This window comes from Balaenoptera borealis, assembly GCF_965194805.1.
Source record: "Balaenoptera borealis genome assembly, chromosome: 3".
Lineage (NCBI taxonomy): Eukaryota > Metazoa > Chordata > Mammalia > Artiodactyla > Balaenopteridae > Balaenoptera > Balaenoptera borealis.
The window spans coordinates 169,051,155-169,074,409 of NC_138866.1; the positions used below are offsets into that span (position 1 = coordinate 169,051,155).

A 23,255-nucleotide genomic window follows, 5' to 3' on the forward strand; every position below is an offset into this window, starting at 1 on the left:
GCTGAAACCACATGAGAGATCCCAAGTAAGTATTGCCCAACTGATCTCAATTAATATACAGGACCATGGTAGAGAATAATACATTTTTATATTAAGCTACTAACTTCTGGGATGGTTTGTAAGGCTGTTATAGAAAATGTAGTCATATTCTTATCATTTCTTCCACCAGTTATCACCTGGTGTCATTTGCTTTCAGCCTGAGGAATTTCTGTTAGTATTTCTTGGGAAGCATATCTGTTAGTGCTGAATTTTTACATTTTATTAATAATCTGAAATGTCTGTGTTTCACCCTAATTTTTGAATAGTCTTACTGGAGGTAGAATTCTGGGTTGACTGTTTTCTTTTTCCCTCAGTGCTTAAATATTGTTGTTCCATTGTCGTTTAGCCTCTTCTGTTGTTAATGAGAAATTAGCAGTAATTTTTAAAATAATTTTTCTCATGCTACTTCAGGAATCTTTCTTTTGATTTTAGCATTTGATTATGATGTGTCTAATTGTGCTTTCTATGTATTTATCCTGCTTGGGACTTGGTGAGTTTCTTGGTTTTAGAAGTTGACATTTTTTATCAAATTTATGGAATCGTTGGCCATTATTTTTTGTTTTGGAAGTTTCTATTAACATATCCTCAAGCTCAGAGATTCTTTCCTCAGTCATGTCCAGTTTACTAACGAGCCTATTAAAGGCATTTACAAATTTTTATTATGGTGTTTTTGATTTCTACCCGTTCATTGTGATTCTTTCTTAGGATCTCTGTCACTCTGCTTACATTTTCCATCTTCTCTTGCAGGTTGTTTACTTTTTCCATTAGAGCTCTTAGCATATTAATCATAGTTGTCCTAAATGTACAATCTGATTATTCTAACATTCATGCTGTATCTGACTCTCGTTTTGATACTTGCTCAGTCTCTTCAAACTGTGCTTTCTGCCTTGTAGTATGCCTTGTAATTATTTCCTGATAGCCAGATATGATGTACTAGATAAGATGAACTGCAGTAAATAAGCTGTTAGTAATGTGGTGGTAAGGTACGGGAGTAGGGGAAGTGTCAGAGTCCTACGATTAGGGCTTGGTCTTTTAGTGACCCTGTGCCTCTGGAATGAACTTTACAAGTGCTTCTTAGCTTTCCCACCCCCCCCCCCATTAGGTGGTATAGGATGGCTAAAGGGGACTGGAATTGGGTATTTTCCCTTCCCCTCAGGTTGGTTTGGCTCTGATAAAAGCCCAATACGTTAAAATAGTTTCTAATAAAATAGTTTCTCTTGAGGTCAGACCTTGTTAAGGACGGAATGCTCTGACATATTTCAAAATGGTCACTTTTTCCTTCCCACTCCCTGAGGCCCAAGGGGATTTTTCTCTCATTTCACTGTGAGAACATAGTAGAGCTCCAGGAGGTAAAACTCAAAATAGTGTGAGCCCCTGGCTCCCCTTAACTGTCTCCCCTTGGAGTTTTTAACTCTTAGACTTGTCCATACTGAGCCTTTAGAAATTTCAGAATGAGGGAGGGAGGGGGGTAGGCCAGGACTAGATTGATAGGAATTTAGAGTTTATTCCAAGTATGATTGGACACCCTTGGAAGGTTTAAATCAAGGGTGATTGGATCTGATTTACTATCTTAAAAGGTTTTTCTGGCCAACTTATGGAGACAGGAAAGTGGTGTGGTAGGTAGGCCAAATGTAGAAGTTGGGGGACCGGCTAGGGGGCTGTTACAGTCATTCAAGTGAGGACTGATGTGGTCTGAGAGTCAGTTATGCAGCTAGATTCTAATCTTGAAAACAGCCTAGATGTTCCCCGAAGCAGAAGGGACAAGATTTAGACTATTAAATCTAGGCTATTGGCAATAGATCATTGATTCTCCAATCTAAGCCGCCGAATAAATACTGCATGCCAGAATGCAATGCCTTTATATTTAGCTTTGTTTTCATCACTTCTCTCGTCCAGCCAGAAGAATTGTCACTTCCTAAACTTGTATCCTATTTCTCAGTTCTGTACTTTTACACATGACATTTCTTCCTGTTTGAAATTTATTTTCTTTATTCATTTAAACATTTGTTTATGAGATCTTATACAAGATCTGAGTGTCTACTGAGGACACTTTTTTCTTCCTCTCACTTCTAATGCAATTTTATTATATTTTTCAAGGTGTATGCTATATGGTTGTTTATACCATGATTGCTATTTCCTATTGTCAAGTATTATGAATAATCTGAGAATTTATCCTAATTGCTTGCTAAAAAGTTAGCAATTCACAATTTCATGGGTTCTGGCAGAAGACATGAGACTTCTGAGTCAAAGGACTTTGATATTTATGGCATAGCAGGCAGCATGAGCTTTGTTCAGTTGGTTCTTCTTGCTCCCTGAGTCCCATGGGAGTAACACAGAGAAGCCCAGGTGGATGCTTTGTACTCAGGGGCTTTGTACCACAGTAGAGGAACCCCAAACTTAGGGAGTATTTTACAGTGGGCTACAAATAAGTCTTGTAGACTCTCTGAAAGGAGACATATTTTTATACTGGACAATCAACAAACTTGCCCTCTGTTCTTTCTGTCTTCCAAGCCTGTTCACTCTACAAACATCTTTGAAAAGATAGTCTGAAACAAAAAGCAGTTGGTGCCCCTGCTCAGAAGATGTGCAGAATCATGAGAGACCAATAGGGAATTTTCTTTCAATATCATTAGTGTAAGGACCAAGGTTCGAACATGCTATTATGGACTGAATGTTTGTGTCCCCCCTAAAATTGATACATTGAAATTCTAACCCCCAATGTGATACTATTAGGAGGTAGGGTGTTGAGAGGTAACTAGGACATGAGGGTGGAGCTCTTATGAATGGGGTTTGTGCTTTCTAAAAAGAGACACGATAGAATTTAGAGCTTGCTTATTCTCTCTGCTCTCTGCCGTGTGAGGACCCAGCAAGCAGACATCCATCTGCAAACCAAGAAGAGGGCCTTTGCCAAGAATGTGAGCATGCTGGCACCCTGATCTCTGACTTCCAGCCTCCCAAACTGTGAAAAGTAAATGTCTGTTGTTTAAGCCACCCAGTCTATGGTATTTTGTTATAGCATCCCAAACTGACTAAGACATATGCTTATGTCACCTGTATCCCTAGCCCAGTGCCTATACACGTAGTGGCTCAAGAAATACGAGTTGAGTAAATAAAAAACTTGATTATACGGCCTCTTGCCGCTGCCTACATCTACCTAAATCCTAGCATTATGGATTCATACCAACTTAGTATATTTATTTTTTTTAAAAACCATTGTCTCTTAAATTTTGTTTAAGAGCTATAATGCTGTCAGTTCAACTCATTTTGAGACCATAGATCATGGGGGAAAAATCAACTTTTCAGGTATTTACTAAAATGTTACAGATTTAAAGTTGTGAGATACACAATTGAGAGTTTTACCTTAATCAGAATTGAAGAATTCTTGGAAGAGGCAGCTCAGGAAAAGTTTCTTGGCTAAGGGTAAACATGTCAGCAGAGGGAGAGAATTCTTAAACTAGACAGCAAGCGGGTTCAGTTGTTCAAAAAGAGAAACACCAAATTCTCGGCTACTTAGCCTCAGCAGCTGGGGAAGCTATGAAGCCTTGCCCTGCATTGTCTTTGAGGGGAGCAGTAGTAGTGTTGGTTTTTTTTTCCCCTCAGGGTAATTCTTTGTGGTGAGGGATTGCTCATTGCATTTCAGGACATCTAGCATCCCTCACTCTCAGGCCTTAGGTGCCAGCAAAACTCTCCAGGTACTGTTCATTGTGTACATTTGTCAAAAAATACCCCATAGCCAAGAGAAAATAAAACAAAAAGATATGCCCAAAGTGGGTGGTTTTTCAAGAGCTACTGGGTGAGATGTAAAGATCTCACACTAACATACTGTGTGTCAAGATCAAGATAAATTCTAATGCCCTATGGGGACAGCTACCCAAATTGTGGACACTAGCTTCCTGGATAGAATATTATTTTCCTTGTGGTGACCCCCACAGATACTAAGATTCTACATAGATGCCAACTTGCCAAGAAACTGTTGAATTCTCTGTATCTGATATATGCATTCTTAATCCAACAGCGGTCAGTCATTTGTTCAAAATGTTCATTGAGCCACTACTACGTGCCAGATACTGTTTCTGCATAAGGACATTGGCTAAGAAAATGCCTTTGGTTTTATAAAGTTTACATTATCATAGGAGGAGAGAGATAAGAAAAGTATGCAATTAAAATGGGTGATTTCTTGTGGTAACAAGTCCTTGAAGAATCCTGGGCTGAGACAGAGCCATAGGAGGGAGGAAGGAAGGAGAGGCTTTCTTAGGCTCAGGGAAGTTGAGGCAAGTCCTGGGGGTGGGTAATTAAATGGAGATCTAAAAGATGATAAGAGGTGAGGGGCTGTGAAGAGCTGGTAGGAGTGAGTTCCAAAGGGAGGGAGGAGCAAAAATGCTGAAGAGAAAAATGAGCATGTTTTTTATACTAATTAATCATTTGGCACGTAATTAGGTATTGTCTTGTGAAATAAAATTCATATTTTATGGCAAGACAAGAAAAATTTAAACATAAAATATTGTCTTTGCCCTTTGGCCTCCTCTCTCCCCTCTACTGTGCATTGTGTATCTGCTTTATGCATCAACCAAACCTTCCCCAGTCGGCAGAAATACCTGCTTAACCAAAAAGAGCAACCTCCTCCTAGCAGCAACAAGGCAACTCCTTAAAAGGTAACATTCCTTCTTGATTTTTTAAGGGGCCCAAGACACTTAGATCTGGATTGTGTGAACTGTCAATAATACATCATTTAATACACAGCCCTCTACTTCAAAAAGCTTATATAACTATGCCTTGACTCCTAATGAATGGAACAGGTCTTGGAGCTTTCTGAGATGCTCTTCCCAGGTTATAATCCTCAAATTTTTCTTGAATAAAATTTCCCATTTCTTTTCTAGATCAACTGATTAATTTTTCTTCGACAGTCTTATGACATTGTTTGTTATCATAATGGTGATGGTTATCACTTTTTGAACTTTTTACAGGGACTTCATGTTTATTAACTCAATCCTTACAACAATTCTATGAGGTCAATATGATTATTAATTTAGAGATGTGACAACTCTGTCTTGGAGAGGTTTAGCCACTTGAAGAATTTAGATTCAAAACCAGGTCGCTTTATTCATTTCTGCCTGTTTCTGATATTGTTTTGTGGTTTTATTCTGCCTTCCTAGGTAGATTTTGAATTTTATAAAAAATGTTTTAGTTGGCTTGGGCTACCATAACAAAATACCTGAGTAGCTTAGCCCAGGTATTTTGGGTAGCTTAACCAACAGAAATGAATTTTCTCACAGTTCTGGAGGCTGGAAGTCCAAGAACAAGATGATGGCTGATTTGATTCCTGGTGAGAACCCTCTTTCTGGCTGGCAGCCTTCTCAGTGTTCTCCCATGGTGGGAGAGACCTCTTGTCTATCTTCCTTTTCTTTTCAGGACATTAATCTCATCATGTGGGCTCTACCTTCATGATTTCATTTAAACCTAATTAACCCCCAAAGGCCCCACCTCCACATACCATCACAATGGGATTAGGGCTTCAAAATTCAAATTTTGGGGGGACACATTTTATCCATAGTAGATGGGAAGAATGTGTTGTATATATTGGATATGCTCTAAAATTCTCATCAACAAATACTAAGTTAATATTACTTAGAATGAGAACTAATACGTTTTGCCCAGATAATTCCTACCTGTTTTCCAGGTTTCAGTTTAGCTGCTAGTTTTCCAGGAAGCCTGAGTTAGCTGCCATAGTACCTTACTTATCCATTAGTGTTTTGTCATCTGTCCTCTCTGACTTTGTAAGGTCCCTGAAAACCATCACCAACATTCCTAGTGTGTGGTGGTGCAGTATCTGGTATACAGTAGCTGTTCAATAATTGTTCAGTTAAATTGATCTATCATCTATGATCCTTGGCAAATTGAAAGCTCTCTGAACCTTAGTTTCCTCATCTGTAATGTGTAATCTACTTCATTCAGTTAAGAGAGTTCGATGAACTGATGGATATGAAAACATTGTTGTCTCTTTTTTCCCCCTTTGCCTCCTTGTCCACCATTTATTTATTCTCTTTTAAAGCTCTTCACTTTACTTGCAACATACCTTATGATTTAGCTATCTGAAAAGGTTAAGCACACGGTGACAGGTGATTGCAAAATGGATCTATATTTTTAGAATAGTAGCTGTAATTCTTTAAATGCCAAGGCTAAAACAGCACAATGATTGTTTCATCTGAAGGTGATATTTATCACACTGAAGATATAGGCAATAGATTTTTCTGTATCTGGTGTAAAATGTTGACGATAGCACAGCATTAAGTTCTCTGATATGCCTAAGTTCAATTAGTGATAGGTTAAATATATAGTTAGAGTAACAATAAGTTTCAAGCAGAAAATTAGGTCACACTATCTGAAAAGCATAAGCATGTTTATCAAAATAGTGGGATTAAATATTTGAAATTGTAACTATTCTGGAAAATCTAATGAGGTATGAACAGATGAGCATGGGTCTCACTGATTTTAAGGTACATCATTACTTCCATTCCATGGGTTATTTATTTCCCAAAAGCTCCTTGAAGATAATGACATTTATCTATAATTATAGATATAAGTAATATAGATATAAATATATTTTACATGAAGGATAGGACATATAAGGAATACTTGGTCATTGTATTTTAATTTGTTATTAATTTTATTTTTATCAAAGTAATATATGCACTTAATGTTAAAATGCCAAGCTTACCCTAAATAACAAGGGTCTGCCTCCCTAACCCCATTCAACCCTTAGTCTCTTTCTGCAAAGGCAATAACCTTTAACTCCCTTGCTGTTTCTTCTGGCATTTACATCCATGTTTTAAAACAACATGCAAATGTTGTGATTTCTTTTTTATTATTATTATTATTTATTTATTTAGGCTGCGCCTGGCCTTAGTTGTGGCATGCAGGATCTTTAGTTGCAGCATGTGGACTTCTTAGTTGCGACATGCATGCAGGTTCTAGTTCCCTGACCAGGGATCGAACCCGGGCCCCCTGCAGTGGGAGCACTGAGTCTTACCCACTAGACCACCAGGGAAGTCCCGTGATTTCTTAATTATTAATGTTTAGACTTTATTTGCTTCCTGTTGTGGTGATTGACAGTATGCCTCTCTTAGACCATCTTACTCATTTACCACCAACACCATCGTCTTGATGAGTTGTATTATAGTTTTTATTTATGCCAACAGTCAGTGCATATTATTATTATTCACAGTGCATACCATTATTATTATGATTTGACCACTGTTGATAGTCTTCTTTCTGGCACAGCCTTTTGTCTTTTTCTCCTGGAATTAATGGCAGTCTCTGTCTCTCTGTCTCTTTGTTTCTCATCTCTCTCTTCCTTTTTCATTCATTTGCTTAGTTTTCTTTTTACTTATCTTTTCCCACCAAATACTCAATAGACCAATAATTTTCAAAATATTCAAACACATCAATTAACCCACAACTTCCTTTTTGTTTCCCCTGGAAAACAAATGTCCTGCTCTAGCCATTCACCCCTGCTCCCACCTCAACCGACGGCTCTAGGTGTGCTGCCAGCTGTCATCCTGGGGCTTTCCACTGTCTAGCCCCAGGGATAGAAATGCTATTTCTTGAATTCCGTGTCTTCCTCTCTTGGTTTTCTACCTCGTTTTGCTATAACACATTCTACTGTAGCTTCCTAAGGAAAAGAGCATCCATGATAAATTTTCTTCAGTCCTTGTGATTTTTGAAATCTCTTTATTTTAAACTTATAACTTGATGAACAGTTTGACTGGGCTCAAAATTCTAGGTTGAAAGTAATTTTCCCTCAAAATTTTGACATTATAAATTCATTGCTTTCACATCCCCATTGTTGCTGTTGAGAAGTCCAGTGCCATGTTGATCCTTTGTAAGTAACATTTTTTTCTTACTTGAATATGTAGCCAAATAAAATTTTATGTATATATGTATGTACATATATCATATATATATAAACTTTTCATTTTGAAATAACTTTTAAATCACAGAAAAGTCACAAAAATAACACACATTATTCTTGTATATTGCTCACCCAGATTCCCTGATTTCTTTAATTCTTAATCATTCACTCTTTGTTTTCCCTGCTCTCTTTTTGGATTATTTATTAGTGGGATATTGGATACCCTAGGTCAATGCCCAAACCTTATTTTCTCTCCCATTTTCGTGTTCTGGTGTTTTTCATTTTCTTTCTGAGAGATTTTCTTTTTTTTTTCGATCACCTCTATTATTTTATTTCAGTTAAATTTTTAAATTCCAAGAGTTTTTCCTTCTGATTGTTTCTGTTCTCTAACATTCTGTTCTTGTTACTAGATGTACTATCTTAATATCTTATTTCTCTGATATTTTTTGTATCTTCTGTCCCTATGTTACTAGCTATTTCTAAAAAGCTAGTTTGAGTTGATCTCTCTCTTTCAAGTCAGAGACTGTATCAGTTAGGATCCTAGTAGGTAATAATATTTGGAAGATATTATTGTCACACTTAGGAAGATCTGTTTGCAGGGTTTAGGGTAAATAAGAGATGGTGAAAAGCAGAGGTTTACAGCAGCAAAGAGCTGTTAATGTCCCTGGACCTAAAGGGCTATGGAGGGAGAAATTGTTGGGACCTGAAGAGAGCACTAGTTATAGCTGCAGCTCAGGGAGAGGGTTGCCTGAATGAGGGTACTAAAAAAAATCATTATTATATTGCTTATAATAAATAATATTATATTGTCTAATAAGGGAATGTTGCTACCGATAACCTTTAGCCCCGCAGAGAGGGAGATTTGACTCTTGCCCTGCCATCTCTGGCTGGTGCCTCCCATTCACCGAATCCACATAGGAGGCAGAATTGAGGAGCCTGGGTATAGTCTCTAGGGCTTGGCCTCCTGGGTCACACTGCAGGGTAGAGATGGAAGGGGGTGGCTCTGAGAGACAAAGGGAGAATATCTAGCACTGAGCCTCCTTAAAATATTAGTGATCCTTTGCTATGCACTCATTTGCGAATGATGCTGTATAATTTGAGACTCTAGGATTTCTTAGAGGCTGATCTTTGGTCTGCTCTATGGTGAATGGAGGGAGAAAGGACTAGATTTGAGGACAGTGACCTGATGTGCTGGGTTAGGGAGAGATCTGAGAGTCTAAGATTTGTATACCAGCTTTTAATAAAGTCCTAATTTTCATTCCTGCAACTCAGCTCTGCTTTCCAAATCATCAGTGTCTCCAGTGGCTGAAGTTCTCAGGATTTCTGTGAGACATACAGCTTTTCAGTCCTCCTCTTCTCTGCCAACTCCTTTACAATTTCTCTATCTACTTTCCATCTTTCAAAGTTTGTTGATCTTGTTTCTGCTATCATCTCCTTTCCTAATATCTTTGTATCTATATCTCTTTGTCTTTTGTCCTTATATCAGTTAGCTTAGGGATCAGAGAGACTATCTGCCATGTGTGATGAGAATTCTTAGATATTTTTATAAGCTGACTCATGGAGAATATAAATTTCATAAATGGACTCAGAATTGAATGAACTAAACAGTGATTAATAACAATTTCATCTACTAAATGTTTATGTCTAGAAATTCATGAATCTGAACACTACAGTACAATGAAAAATACTGTTTCATAGTTACCATGTAGGTGACTAGCGTTTTGGTCACTTTTTTTGTCATTTAAAACAAGGAATGTTATTACTGTTTTTAATGTGGAGTCATATACCTGGCAGGGATATATGTATATTCATCACTTCTTGTTCTGCTCATTCTCTGACAAAAGTGCTCATACACTGAAATTGCTAAAGCATGAGGGGGGAAAAAAGGAAAGGGGATGGATTATCCACCCTTCAATGATCGAGAGTTGGCTGCACCAGACGCTGCCAAAAGAAATCTGCCCAGTGTCTGTTTTAATCAAACATATTTATAACTCAGTCCTTTACATTTGTAATTTAACAATTGAATTATTTCCATTTAACTGGCAGCAGATGGTGTGTGATTATTGCCTTCCTAATAAAAAAAAAAAAAAGCCTGTCAATACTTGTTAAATATGGATTAAGCCAAGGGTTACTGAAACTGCTTGGGTTTTCATGAATACAGTTAATTCAACTTGAATTTGGCAATTAAAATGTGTAGAAATCACATAAATTATATATGCATTATGCATCTTGGCACCTCAGCTTCAAAATGAAGTAGCTGGGTAGTGAATTCCCCTTGGAGATAAAACTTATTTTTGCTATTTTAAGTTAGAAAATAAACTTGTCCCGTGTAAACATGGGTGGTGGTTTGCATATTTTAAAGTCCCTTGTGCTTGTGAGATGCTCTCCTCCAGCACGGCGCCCAGGGAGGCTGTGCAGCCTGTTCGTCGGCCCGGCGTTCTCACTGGTTTAAAGGAAGGCAGCTCGGAGGGAGGGACTGCAAACACAGTCTCACTTACCACCCAAGCAGCAGATTGAATGTAAATGATATTTGCAGCTCTTCAGAAATTGTGATCACAGTTTTTAAAAAGGTAAATTATTATCCAGCAGGTGTATAAGCCTGTTCAGAAGGGTTGAGGTTCCTTTAAAAAAATTGACTCTTTGGGTCGAAACTGGAGTAACTGCAGTATCCTATGAAGTTTTCGGGATGGATGAGTGTTTGATTCAGTGGAACCTATTGCATTATGTATTGAAAGAAAACAACGCAAGTCATTTGGTCTCAAGCTTGAGGTTTCTGTGTGTGATATATTTATATATTTTTATGAGAGTTGACTTTTTAGAGGGTTTGTTTGGTTGTTATTGTTTTCAGGGTTTTTGCCTCTCAGGGCTTCGCCTCATCTTTCATCTTCATGATATTTCTCTGGGAAATCTGTTTCAGGCATGGCGCAGGGATGGTCCCTACTGAAGCTCCCTTTGGTCCCTCCAGGCCTCAGTTGAACTTTCTGCTCAGTGGATCCAACACTTTCCTTTCAGCTCATGAGAGCTCATCACTCATTTTTCTCCTGACTGGCTTAGATGCCTCTTTCTTCAATTTAGAAAAATACCTTTGCCAGTGATTTTTTTAAAAGAAAGTTTTTAGAAGGGATGTGTGTGTGTGTGTGTGTGTGTGTGTGTGTGTATGTATGTGTGTGTCCTGAGATTCTAGAATAGAATAGGAATAGACATAGAAAAAGATATGGGAAGGCTGTGAAGGTAGATGTATTTTGGCATTTGAAGGAACTTTCCAATAAAGCAGGACAAAAATTCCACCGTCTATTAGGGTTTGGGTCCCTCATCTAAAGTCAGCCTGACACAAGTTAGGGAACACAATAGGTTGAACTGTATACAGATCTGTAGAAAATCAGCAATTGAATATCAGTAATTTTATATGACGCAACATGATATTTTAAAGTTGTTTTTTTTTTTTCAATTAGAATTAACAGGACTTGGTAACTTATTGCATTCGGTGGTGAAAGAGGAAGGAGTTAAGTGACTTTGATAAATGTTGATCTTTGGTGTTTATCTTGAATTTAAATTCATGGTCATTAACATCAGGATAGATAATAGCTATCATATAAAACTTTGTTTCAGGCACATTTCTATGCTATTTATCTCCATCTATCTATCCATCTATCCATCCATCCAATCAGCGAATCTTCTATTCTATGAGAAAGTATTATTATTATTCCTGATTTATGGAGCAGGAAAGGGAGGGTTAGAGAGAGAGCTTAGCTAACTTGCCCAGATCACATAGGTGAAAGGTGCTGGCGGCTGGGTTCTCATTCAAGCTCTCTGACTCCAGAATCTGGCCCAGAAGCCCCACGTCATCCCCCAGTGGGCTCTGAATGCCGCCCCCTGTCACATACTTGTCCCTGGTGCATTTCTTCTCCCCTCCTCTCCTGTAGGACTCTTTTATACATCTCCTTTCTCCTCGAACCTACAGTATCTCCTCTCCTACACGCATTCTCAGCTCATGACTTTGTTTCTCCACCACTGTTAATTCCCCGTCCTCCTAAATCTGCATCCATGTATATACTCTGCCTCACCTCCAGCGGATATGGGATCAACTGTCCCAGCAGCTCCTCCCCTAGATAGTAGAGCATATCCCCTTTACTCAGCGATATTCCTGTAGCAACTTTCTCCTCTTTTGTATTGTTAATTTGTCCCTTTCTTCTGGGTTAGTCTCATAAGCATCCAAACCAGTTTTCATTTCTCTTCTTAAAAAGAGAAACTCCTTTGATCTCACATCTTTTTGTCAGTTACTCTCCCACTCCTATCCCCACTGTGATAAAACTCTTGGAAAGAGTTACCTGTAATCAATTCTCCAAATTCCCCTCCTCCCGTTCAGCCTTGAACTCTGAGTAGGCTCTTGTCTGCTGCTCTTGACAGGCACTGATGAGCTTCACGTTGTTGCAGCACCTATCTGTTCATCTTTTCTTAGTTGATCTCTCAGCTGCATTTGACATAGATGATCACTCTCTCCTCTTGAATTCCGTCTTTAGTTTAGTTTCCGGAATGCCACACTGTCATGGCTTTCATCCTACCTTCCCAACTGTTGCCTCTCTGCCACTTTTGTTCCTTATCTTTCTGACCTCGAAATGCTGGAGTAGAATAGCATTCAAAGTTTTTCTTTGCACTACCTTGGTGCTCTCATCTGCATCATGGTCTTCAATATTGTTTGCATCAGCTTTTCTCGGGTACCATTTCAGATCCTCAGAGACTCTTTGGTTTCAGCTCTTCATTGCCTTCGAACTGCACCCCTGCACCTTTTGTTTTTTGCCTCCTGCATGCCATAGATCGTTGGTGTTCTCTGAAAACTCATATGTTGAAACCAAATCCCCAAGATTTGGGACATGATTTGGTCAAAGTGAATGCAATCAGAGACCTCACTTTTATAGAGACCTCAAATTGCTTCTTCCCCGCTTCCTTCATGTGAAGACATGGAGAAGATGGCTGTCTGTGAACCAGGAAACGAGTCCTCACCAGACACTCAATGTGCTGGTGGTTTCATCTTGGACTTCCCGCTCTCCAGAACTATGAGGAATAAAGTTCTATTGTTTATAAGCCACCCAATCTGTGGTATTTTGTTACAGAAGTCCAAACGGACTAAGACACTGCAAGAGGCTTTTCGGTTAATGCCACCTGGAGACCTCTGCGCCTGTGGAACCCATCCCTACTTGTGCAGCCCGGGGTTTACACCACTGGGACATGAGATCCAGTGGGTAAATTCTCTCCTCTTTCACACTTTTTGGCTCTCCTATCATAGTCAGTTTTGCTCTTCCATCCCCTGCTGCTTTAGTTTTCATCACTACTTCACAATTCTCCAAAGAAAGGCAGTGAGCAATGAATATCATTTACATTTTCCTCTAAGTACTCCAAATAGAGCCTTGACAAAAATATATCTTTTCATTAGATTACAGAATTGTCTACAACAATCATATTCTCAATCTTATTTCAGGCTGGATGCACTCTATTCAACGCTAATTTGCTGTGTTAAATTACACTTACTATATAACTGTATACCTTTGGATTGTTTCATAAGTAATTTCCCTGTGTTTCTACAACATACCCACACATCATAAATGATCATTTTTCCTTTCCTAATTTTGCTTTCTACTTACTAGTGAAGCAATGATAGTTGTCTTGCCTTCTGTATAGGTACTATTCCAACTTCTTATTGATAATTTGATCTTATGTTTACCTTAGTTAGTGAATCTTTCTAATTTCTCTGTTAGTCCTGCTTGCTTTTGTTAATCATCTGCCTTAAATGTACCTTTCAATGTCTTGCAGCAAGTGTCTCTGACTCATGCTTTCTCACTTCAAACCCATACCATACACATCTTATATTCTCTGACTGGATTTTATTCAGCTGTAATTCTAAGAACTCTGAACACAAACAGGCCTTTAATAGGTTGAAGCAAAAGTAGTTCAAGAGAGAATAGAATGGTGAATAGAATGAGAAATACCAGACGTGTCCTTGTTTACCACTGAAGAGCAAAAAAAGAAAAAAATCATTCTCTATTATTCACTTGGACATCTTCTGTTCTTGCAAGTTTTTTTTTTCAATAAATTTATTTATTTTTTATTTTATTTTTGGCTGCGTTGGGTCTTCGTTGCTGTGCGTGGGCTTTCTCTAGTTGCAGGGAGCAGGGGCTACTCTTCGTTGTGAGAAGCGTGGGCTTCTCATGGTGGTGGCTTCTCTTGTTGCAGAGCACAGGCTCTAGGCACGCAGGCTCAGTAGTTGTGGCGCACGGGCTTAGTTGCTCCGCGGCATGTGGGATCTTCCCGGACCAGGGCTCAAACCCATGTCCCCTGCATTAGCAGGCGGATTCTTAACCACTGCGCCACCAGGGAAGCCCTGCAAGTTTTTGAAGCACCCTTCTGTGAAGTTTTTTAATAATTACAAGCAGCCTGTCCCATGGCTCCCTCCCTTCCACCCTTACCTCTGCACTCTTGCCAAAGAACAAAGGGTAAAGGGCAAGTACAAAAGCAAAGGTCATAGATGTTAAAAATAAAAAATAAATAAATTTTTTTAAAAAAGTGCAAATGTCAAGGAACCGTGCATCACTAAGATTTAATCACATTTGGCATATTCCATGTCTGATTTATTTGTGTAGCTTCTGTCTTTAAGCCTACAATGCCAGGTCTTCTGTATGTCATGTGGAGTGATAAGAGTTTTGGTCATTTGTTAGTTAACATAATATGGTCCAAGTTCTACTTTTTTTTCTAAACACAGACACATATGAACACCCAATGAATTTGTTTTCTTTATTTATAATCATGTATTTCCCGAACTGAACTGGTCACCTTAACATCTGAATGTCCATCACTGTTGTGATGTTGCCAAGCTGTTAATGCCTTACTACTTTAATCTTCCAATATGTTGGTTTCTAATCCTTCTCTCTGTAATGATTATTATTTGTTGTCACTCTTCTCTAGCTGTCTTTGTCAAGGGTTGGCTTCCCAGACATTACAACAAAAGCTTTTGATAAGACAAATACTCAATAACTGTTCAGTGGAAGGATGGAGTTGTACTAGAGGCCTACATATATGGTTTAAGTACAAAAATTAAATTGTGAGAAGACTGGAGTGAGATTCTTCTAAATCATATAGAATATCTTTGTGAAGGTTTGTAAACCTATATGAATTTTATTTTAAATAGAATTCCTTTTCCTAAACAGGGTTTCAGTGTTGCCAAGTTTAGGGATTTCATATACGCATCAGCTTTCTTTGGTATAGATGTTTACCTGGGAATATCTATCATACTAAAACAGTGTTCTTCCCTGTGTACCATTCACAGTCTGATACAAAATTAAATAAATGAGGTAAACTCAGATCAAATAATATTGTGGATTGGCTACCTTCTCTAATTATTCCACCTTACCAAATCCTACCCTTATGCAAATATGCTGTCCCCATTGTGGGAAATATGGCAAGGCTTCCCATCAAGCTTGCTTGTTGCTTCAGCATGAGATCCTGAAGTTTACACTTGGACCTCAAGCAGTCTAGTTTCTCCTCTTCTGGGATCTATGCGCCAGTGAGTGCTTGCTGGTTGCTCAGCTTAAGCTGTGTGCTGACCATCCTGCTCATGGAAAGTACCCTTAGTAGAAAAACAGGCCCTATTTCCTTCATCTTTCATTTACTACTTGATATTTCTTAGATATTCTCTACCATCCTACTCTATCAGAGAATCACTTTTAATTTCCAATAGAAACATTTTTTTTTGCAACTGTGCAACTAGAATTCCTATGAATTTCCAGCAAGACTGTGAGACCACTATTGATATTCTCATTATAGCTTAATGAAAAGTTATCTTACACAAACCATTTTTAAGTACCCTTATATTAAAATCCACGAGGTAAGTTTCTGGTTTGGTTATAATTTTTAGAAAATATGTCTTTAAGTTTAATAATAAAGTTTTCTTAAAGCTAGTTGAATAGAGAGTAATCAGAAGAGATTCATTTCAAAATATGCCCTTTCCCTTAAATTTGAAATCAATGTTTGATCTTCTTAAAATCAAAATCAATATTAAATACAATGAAAGAAGAGTCCAGTGGGGCCAGAAGGCTATGTTAGACAGCCTGGCTACTACGGCATCATATTTCAGTAAACTTGACTGCGAGCTGGGGACGTGAACCGACATGCTCCTGAATCTCGCAAGGTCACTTTTCAGTGGGATGGACTTTGAACTTGGGGTTGGTGGTCGATTGAGATCATCACCTGCCTCCACCTGCTGTCAAGACTTTGGTTGAGAAAAAGTTTAACCGTGTGCTCATAGATACCTTGAAAGAGATACTCTAATATTTGTGGAAAATCTGACCTCTTTACACCCTCTTCACTTCTGCACAGTTAGCTCTCTATAGAGTTGTATTTATTTTATGGCAGAAACCAGTAATAACAAACACCCACCCCACTGTGGAGGAAAGCAATAGAACCCCGCAGTTTGAGAGATCATACAATTTTGATTACGCCAGGGTCTCTGGATGGCTCTTCTTCAACTAAGAATGTGATCATCACACTATATGCCCAAGTCCTGTGGGAACAAAATTGTCAGCAAAACATTCTCAAGTCTTAAAGGCAAAAATTATATGTTTAGTTTTGGGGGAAAAAAGGATATTATAGCACAAAACTTTCTCTAAGGTGATGTCATTAGCTTCGTTATAATGTCTAAACAGTGAAGGGACGGTTTCTGGAAAATTTTCTGTGCTATAGACCCAGATTCTTGCTATCCAAGCTCCCTTCTCGCTTCTCTACAAGGTGTTAGAAGACTCTTCCTGCTCCTCCATCTCCCAGCCCTTTATTCTTCATGAGGACCGCCCCTCCTACTGCCTACTTAGTATCTTGTCTTCCATTTTAGCATCTGCTCTTAGACCTGCATAACAAGAATGGTCTAGGAGAAAAGGTGGTAAGATGGGGTTTGGGGACTGGTGCACTCATGACCTTGTGGGTAAAATGGACACCACTCAGAATGGTATGTGGGGCAAAATAATTCCTGACACAAGGTGACAGCCCAACTGCTAATGATTTTACCAGTAGTGACCCGGGAAATAAATGCCCTCGAGGATGCAACGATTAGGTTATTTGAAACCAAAGCTTTCAAAGACAGCAGAGTTGACTGGTTACTGCTAAGTGGTATTGGTGCCCTGCAGAGGGATGATGAGAAACTGCAGGTCCTTAGCAAGCAGTTCAAGGCTCAGAGTGAGAGCGGGCAGGCCTGCTATTCTAAGGTCACGCCCTGGCTGGGAAAACCTTAGACCCTGAAACGTGAGATTAAAACATCCACGTGAATGCTCCGAACCCTCAGAACCTATGGGTGGTGTGGTATCGTCAAGGGGTGAGGGAAGGTTGACCTTCTGTTGACCTCTCTCTCCACCCTGGAGTCATGGGGAGTGGGGGGGGGTTCCTGGTTGTGGGTGTAACGGGCTGGCCGGGAGCCCCTCTCGGCAGGTGTGCTGGCTGTCCCCGCCCCAAGCTGGCAGTGCTATGGCATTCACGAAAAGAGTGGCTAGCTGCTAGAAATAACATAAATTTCTGCACACACTGAGTATCTGTACTTTAAACACGTCTAATGCACTTTCATCTCTGAAATCCTGAGTTCATGCATCCTTTCTCCCAGAATGGGCAGAACAGCTTAGAATGAAGGCGTGGGGAACGGGTGTTAACCTTCTTACTGATGTGGAAATAAACAAAGACCACCCAAATGAGAACACAAAGAGACTCTTTATTCCGAGCTTGGTATAGCAATAGAGTTAGTCGCCATCATTTGCACAGACTCAAAGGCAGGCAGGGAAGTAGGGACGTTTTATAATGAAAAAAAGGGCTTCAGGTGTGGCCTCATTGGATGTTGTTGTCATGGGGAAGCCAGAGGTGGACTAACAAATAAAATGTGAGGCATGTTATCTGACTGGTTTGGGGACCGTGTTTGACTTTCTTTGGTTGATCTTGAGTTGGAAGCAGGGGCATAAAAGGAGAGAAGCTGGCAGTTACTGAGCAAGTCCTAACCATTCTGTGCCAGTTACTGCAGTGGTTGTGGTTTAGTTTCCTGGCCTGGTTGCCACAGAAGTGGTGGGTCAAGTTCTATCATCCCATGTGATCTGGTCGCTGTCTATTTTTCTACTCAGTCTCTCACCAGGGCGGCTCCAACAGCTGCACCTTGGCACTTTCTCTTGTAGTTGGTGCTCCTTTCCCCACATGCTACCCCATTGTCTTCCCCCACCCTCTCTGAAATCTTTCCTTTGGGGGGCTGGGGGAAAGTAGGAGAGGGCCCTCCAAGGGCCAGCGCTTCCCCCATGCTACAAGGTGCTGCAGAGATCTCTCCTCAAGGCAACAGATGCCCTCCTTAGGAGCTGTCCCTGTCTCCTCTCCTTGGCTGCCAGGCCCATAACTAGAGTTAAATCCAGCATAACCTGGCTGTGGGTGGGCTGGGCTTGATAAAAAAGGAAAGAAATTATACACTATAGAAGTTGTAAGAATCAGTCATACATGCCATACCATCCAGAGCCTAAAGAGAGCCCCAGGACTGGATTTTGAAGGTGCCGGAATGTTAGCCTGAATAAGCAATAATTCAAGGACTTGGGAGAACTTTTTCACAACACAAGATTTTAAACCCTAGCAAAGAGTCCAGGGGGTGGGGTGAGCTCATTTCTCGGGTGATGCTTACAAGCCTGGAGAAAGTGACGGACAAAGGCAAGCAAAGTAGATGTGCCCGAGTTTCCGGGGCAGAGAGTATTGCTGAGGGAGACACGCTAGAGGGTTGGTGGGAGCCCAAAGGGCACATCACTGACCAAGACCATGAGGAATGTGCTGATGAAAGGGTCACCAGCAATGCCACATTCAGTGGTGACTCTCCTTTGCAGTCCAGACCTTTTGATAGGATAAGTGGTCACAGAATGTGGCTTATTCTTATCCAAGGGAATGGTGGGGCCCTGAAGTAATAGAGACCAGGTAGCAGGATCTAACTGCCAGAAGCCAAGAGTCTGTAACTGAGGTTCCGTAATGATCCTCAAGGTCAGAGGGGCAGCTGAATGGCCTTGACCTGCAGGAAGTTGTGGATATGGTTATTAGAGCTTGGCATCGGAAGGGGAAACACAGATGGGCAGCCAATGAGGGCGTTGCTTCGCATCTGCCAGCAGAAAAGGGAGAAATGGAGGTGCAGAAGTTTGATGGTTGTCAGCCCAATAAAAATCATGATCTCTTGCTCAGTTCCTGGATTCAGCCTAATTTTTTTATATTAATAGACTTTACTTTTTAGAGCAGTTTTAGGGTTACCGAGAATTGCTCATTGCACAGGAAGTACAGAGAGTTTGGCATAACCCCTCTCCCCTGCTTCACCCCCACAGGTTCTCCTATTATTAGCATCTTGCATTAGTGTGGTATGTTTCTTACAACTGATGAACCAATATTGCCATTATTATTCACTAAGGTCCATGGTTTACATTAGGGTTCACTCTGTGTTGTGCAGGACTATGGGTTTTAACAAATGCATAACGTCATGTATCCACTTTTACAGTATCATATAGGATACTTTCAAAACCCTAAAAATTCTGTGCCCCATCAGTTTCTTCCTTCCTTGGAACCCTAGCTACTACTTATCTTTTCACTTTCTCTATAGTTTTTTTTTTAAATTACTTTGAAATCTTTATTTTTTTATTTTTAAAACATCTTTATTAGAGTATAATTGCTCTACAATGATTGTGTTGGTTTCTGCTTTATAACAAAGTGAATCAGCCATACATATACATATATCCCCATATCTCCTCCCTCTTGCGTCTCCCTCCCACCCTCTCTATCCCACTCCTCTGTAGTTTTGCCTTTTCTGAAATGTCATACAATTGGAATCAAATCTTACTTCTTTTACTTAGAGTATTTAATTTCCTCCATGTCTTTTCATAGCTCATTTCTTATCACTAAATACTGTTCCACTGTATAGATGTACTACAATTTGTTTATCAACTCAGCTGTTGAATGACTTCTTCATATTTTCCAGTTTTTGGTGATTATAAATAAAGTGTTATAAATAACTTGTGTGAACACAGTTTTCAAATAATTTGGTTAAATACCAAGGAGTGTGATTGCAGGATCATAAGGTAGAGTGTGTTTAGTTTTATAAGAAACTGCCAAACTGTCTTCCAAAGTGACTGTACTATTTTGCATTCCCATCACCAGGGGATGAGAGTTCCTCCTTTTTTGGATTTTAGCCATTTTAATAGATGTGTAGTATTATATCATTGTTTTAACTCACAGTGACCTGCACACGTGTTATGTTGAGCATCTTTTCATATGCTTATTTGCCATTTGTATATCTTCTTAGGTGAGGTAACTATTCATACCTTTTCCTCATTAAAGTTTTTTCCCCAGATTTATGGAGATACAATTGATGTATAACACTGTGTAAGTTTAAGGTATAAAACATGTTGATTTGATGCATTTATATATTGAAAAATGATTACCACCATGGAATTAGCTAACACCTCTGTTATGTCATATAATTACCATTTCTTTTTTTGTGATGAGAACATTTAAGATCCATCCTCTTAGCAATTTTCAGGTATTATTAATACAGTATTATTAAGTATAATTGCCATGCTGTACATCATATCCCCAGAATTTATTCATCTTTTAAGTCAAACTTTATGCTTTGACCAACATCTCCTCATTTCCCCCTTCTCCAGTCCCTGGTAATCACCACTCTATTCTCCACTTCTATGAGTTCAGCTTTTTTGGATTCCATATACAAGTGATATACATTATTTGTCTTTCTCTGTCTGGCTCACTGCACGTAATGCCCTCAAGGTCCGTCTATGTTGTCCCAAATGGCACCATTTTCTTCTTTCTCATGGCTGAATAATACTCCATTGTATACGCATACCACATCTTCTTTATCCATTTATCTGTTGACAGACACTTAGGTTGCTTCCATATCTTGACTGCTGTGAATAATGCTGCAATGACTATGGGTGTGCAGATATGTCTTTGATATCCGGTTTTCATTTCCTTTGGATATATACCCAGAAGTGGGATTACTAGATCATATGGTAGTTTTACTTTTAATTTTTTGAGGAAACTACATACTGCTTTCTAGAGTGGCTGTAACAGTTTACATTCCCAACACTGCACGAGAGTTCCCTTTTTTCCACATCTTCACCCACAATTATCTCTTGTCTTTTGATGACAACCATTCTAACAGGTGTGAGGTGATATCTCATTATGATTTGGATTTGCATTTCCCAAGTAATGTTGAACACCTTTTCATGTACCTTTTGACCATTTGTATGTCTTCTCTGGAAAAATGTTTATTCGGTTCTTCTGCCCATTTTTTTAATTGGATTATTTGTGGGGGGTTTTGTTATTGAGCTGTATGAGCTTTTTAAAAAATATATTTTGGATATTCGCCTTTTATCTGATATGTGATTTGCAAATATTTTCTCCCACTCCATAGGTTGCCTTTACATTTTGTTGTTGGTTTCCTTTGCTTTGCAGAAGGTTTTTAGTTTGATATAGTCCCACTTGTTTAGTTTTGCTTTTGCAGCCTTTGTTTGTGGTGTCCAATCCATAAACAAACAAACAAACAAAAAATTGCCATGACCAACATCCAGAAGCTTACTCCCTGTGCTTTCTTCTGTGAGTTTTATGGTTTCTGGTCTTGGATTAAAGTCTATAATCCATTTTTCTTTTGTCCATTTTTGAATTAGATTTTTTTTAGTTGTTGAGTTTTCAGAGTTCTTTGTTATATTGGATTACAAGTCTTTTATCAGATAAGTGTTTTGCAAAGATTTTCTCTCAGTCTGTGGCTTGTCTTTTCATTCACTTAACAGTCTTTCAGAGACACATTTTTAATTTTAATAAAATCAAACACCCATTTTTTTTTTCTTTTATGCATAGTGCTTTGAGTGTTATATCTAAAAAGTCATTGCTAAACCCAAGGTCACCTAGATTTTCCTCAATGTTAATTTCTAGAATTTATAGTTAAACTTCTTACGTTTAGGTTTATAATCTATTTTGAGTTAATTTTCATGAAAGTTCTAAAGTCCGTGTTTATATTAATATTATTTTTGCGTGTGGATGTCCAGTTTTTCCAACACATTTGTTGTAAAGGTTATTCTTTCTCCATTGAATTGCCTCTGCTCCTTTGTCAGAAACCAACTTACTGTATTTGTGTGGGTTTATTTCCAGACTCTCCATTCTGTTCCACTGATTAATTTGCCTATTCTTTTACCAGTACCACATTGTTTTGATTACTGTAGCTTTATACTAACTTATGAAGTCAGGTGGCATATTCACACTTGTGAAGTCTTCCAGTGTTGTTGTTCTTCAGTATTGTGTTGGTTATTGTGGGTCTTTGCCTTTCCATATGAACTTCAGAATCACTTTGTGGATATTCATAAAATAGCTTGGTGGAATTTTGATTAGAATTGTGTTGAATCCATACATCAAGTTGGGAAGAGCTGTTAACAACATTAAGTCTTCCTATCCATAAACATGGGATATCTCTCTATTTACTTAGATTTTCTATGATTTTTTTAATCAAAATTTTATAGGTTTCTTTATACTACTCTTGTACATATATTTTTAGATTTATATCTATACATTTCACTTTTTGGGTGCTAATAAAAATAGTTCTGTGTTTTTATTTCAAATGCTAATTGTTTATTGCTGGTATATAGGAAAGCAATTAACTTTGTATATTAACCTTGGATCCTGCAACCTTGCTTCAATCACTTATTAGTTTCAGGGGTTTTTTATGTGTGATTTTTTTAAAAGATTTTCTACATGTAAAATTATGTCACCTGTGAACAAAGGCAGTTTTCTTTCTTCCTTCCCAATCAGTATATCTTTTCTTTTCTTGTCTTGTCTTACTGCATTAGCTAGGTCTTCCAGTGTGATATTGAATAGGAAGAGAGGACATCCTTGCCTTGTTTCTGATCTTAGGGAGAAAACACCTAGTTTCTCACCATTAAGTATGATGTTAGCTATAGGTTTTTGGTAGATGTTCTTTATCAAGTTGATAATTTCTTTATATTCCTAGTTTTCTGAGAGTTTTTATTATAATTAATGTTGGATTTTGTCCAATGCTTTTACTGCATCAGTTGATATGATCATATAGCTTATTTAGATTCTTGATGTGATGGATTATATTAATTGATTTTTGAATATTGAACTGATTTTACATACCTGGAATAAATTCCACTTGGTAATATATACAGTGACATATAATTATTTTTATACATTTTTGGATTTAATTCTCTAGTAGTTCTTTGAGGATTTTTATACCTATGTTCATGAGAGATTG

At 38.6% G+C, this 23,255-nt stretch overlaps 1 protein-coding gene across 1 annotated transcript in view; it reads left to right on the plus strand.

The window, feature by feature from the left end:
- Nucleotides 1–23,255, plus strand: part of MALRD1 (MAM and LDL receptor class A domain containing 1) — a 638,500-nt gene continuing 615,245 nt past the window's right edge. The window contains exon 1 of the mRNA XM_082385765.1: nucleotides 1–23,255. This exon is cut by the window's right edge and continues 5,111 nt beyond it. The gene's annotated coding sequence lies outside the window, so the exon portion shown is untranslated.